The following is a 2,245-nucleotide window of genomic DNA, read 5'->3' on the forward strand; positions in this document are numbered from 1 at the left end:
ACGCAAAAACCAACAACTAATTGTAATGCATACAGACTTCAGTATTCAGTACTGTATATTTCCCCCTGTGTAACAGGGGGCCCTTTCTTTCTCTCTTTTGTATTGTATGCGATTCTGAAACTGATTGAGTCATGAAAATAATTTGTGGCAGTGATTCTAATGTATTAAACCGTTTCGTGTTACTTTCTAACTGGATTACACCCTGGATTGAAAAGTCTTCCTCGTGGTAGTTATATGTAGTTTCAAACATGAATAAACTTTTTGCTTTCATGATCAAACGTTGACGTAATTTCTTCCTGCTCAGTTTAAGTCAGACCTAGGAGATGAGTAGGCTACCAGAAGTGCAAGCTGTCACCAAGCAGGAGCTGAGCATTTCTTTAAATACCGGTAGCTTGTGGTGCCCTCTTGCCCGGCGAAGATTGGAAATCCTGGGTGAGGTGCATCCTGGCAGGGAGCAGGAGCAGGAGCAGGAGCAGGCGCCGGCCAGGCAGGGGCTTCCCGCCCGCAGGCTGCCCCCCAGCCCCTGCCTCCGCTTCCACCCTGCTCTGCTCGGGAGCAGAAATTCAAGTGGAGGCGAAGGAAGGGGTCAGTCCGTTAGATGAATTTAAAAATCATCATCATATTCACTCTTAATTACCATCTTTATTTAACATTAACTTTGGAACTACAGCCTCAGCTAGCAAGTATAACGTGATTATAAAAATATTTTTCTTTATTAAAAAAACTTTTTGGAAGGATGTATATATATAAATGCTAATTTTAAGTCTTTTTAATAAAGTAAAGGTCAATAACAGGTAATAGCCTATTTACCATATCTCAAGGAAATTGACTCACAGGAAATCAAATTAACGTTAATCACTTGCAGCAAATGGTCTTTGATAAATATAACTACTTACTACTTGGGTTAGTGTAGCTAGGCAGGAGGAGGGCTAGGGCTCATTACTACCAGCCCGCGCTAGGCTGGAGCCTAGGCTAGGCTGCGCTCAGAGGAGCCACCTGCCCATCACGTTTCCTTTCCAGTCAGCTGTTGAAGCCTTTAGGTGTTGTTTTGGTGGCTAAACGATTATTTGCATGATTCAATTAGCTTGTGGGTCAGCTTTTCTTATCAACAATTCTTGTATCAGTTTTTTTTGTAAAATACCTTTGTTTACCTGCTCTCACCCCCAGGACCGCGGCCACACTCTTCTCCCTCTGCATCCCACATGCCTGCGTGCACCAGGTACTGCTTCTGCTTTTGTTTTTGGAGCAGACACAACTTCTCGGTCAGTTCTAGAATTGAACATTGCTTCTTTCACTACAGGTGGTGCATTTAAATAAATAAGTAAATAACTAGACGTGCATTGCAAAGCCTTCATTGTCAGTTAACGAGAGTTGGGGCAGATGGGGACCGTGGACTTCTGAAGACTTCTGCGTGCAGAGGACAAAGCACCGAACGATTTGCATTTGCTAATGGAGCTCCCCAAGTCCACACGCTCAGTGTTTATGCTCCAGCTCAATGGAAACAGTATTTTAAATGTAAAGTGTGTCAGTGGAGGCGTAGGCAGCGTAATGAACACACAGGCGTCCCTCATCTTGATCACATCTCTGCTGGCCACAGGCAAGGACCTGTCACACACTGAGGAGGTTCATAGGAAGGCCATCAACAACCTTTGGGCCACACTTGCATGCCCTGTGCCTGCTGGGCATCATTAGCGTGCTTCTTTACAGCATTAAGGCTTTGGGTCCCTTTGAATTACAAGTGCAATTTGGCCTTTCCTTGCATTGGAGAACAGCCACGTGGTTACATGGCAAATAATAAACATCTTATCCTTGAGGCTTGATCACACATCAGAAAGGTTTACTGCAAGCACCAGTATTAGGATCGTGCTGTTGACGGTATTGTGTTTCACCCAGTAGCTACACCCAAAGGGCCGCCAGAGCCTCGCGCAGGAACAGTGACTCGTGCAAAGATCCCTCCTCCGCGCACGCACCCCGGACGGGGGCCGCGGCCCCCCAGCCGTGCGGGACCTCTGCTGCAGCGCCGCGTGCCCATCCTGGCATGGGGAGGAGACCCTCAGCCCTCCCACCCGTGGGACTGCTTGGTGGCGCAATCCTGATTCCTGTGCCCAGGTTTGAGCTGTTGGTGCGAGCATCACTGCGACCGGAGCCACCACAGCCCCGTGCCACCAGCGCGCTGCGGTGGCAGAGGAGCAAAGCCCACCAGCCCTGTGCCCCGTGGCTCCCACCGGCCCTGGGCGGTGCCCGC

General features: G+C 48.5%; 1 long non-coding RNA gene across 1 annotated transcript in view; it reads left to right on the forward strand.

Moving 5' to 3' along the window:
- The window catches only part of LOC104072635, a 5,607-nt gene extending 5,329 nt beyond the window's left edge, over positions 1-278 (forward strand). The window contains exon 3 of the long non-coding RNA XR_683470.1: positions 1-278. This exon is cut by the window's left edge and continues 1,300 nt beyond it. This is a non-coding gene — a long non-coding RNA (uncharacterized LOC104072635).
- Positions 279-2,245: the final 1,967 nt, after the last annotated feature.

The sequence above is a fragment of the Fulmarus glacialis genome, unplaced genomic scaffold (genome assembly GCF_000690835.1).
Source record: "Fulmarus glacialis isolate BGI_N327 unplaced genomic scaffold, ASM69083v1 scaffold24142, whole genome shotgun sequence".
Lineage (NCBI taxonomy): Eukaryota > Metazoa > Chordata > Aves > Procellariiformes > Procellariidae > Fulmarus > Fulmarus glacialis.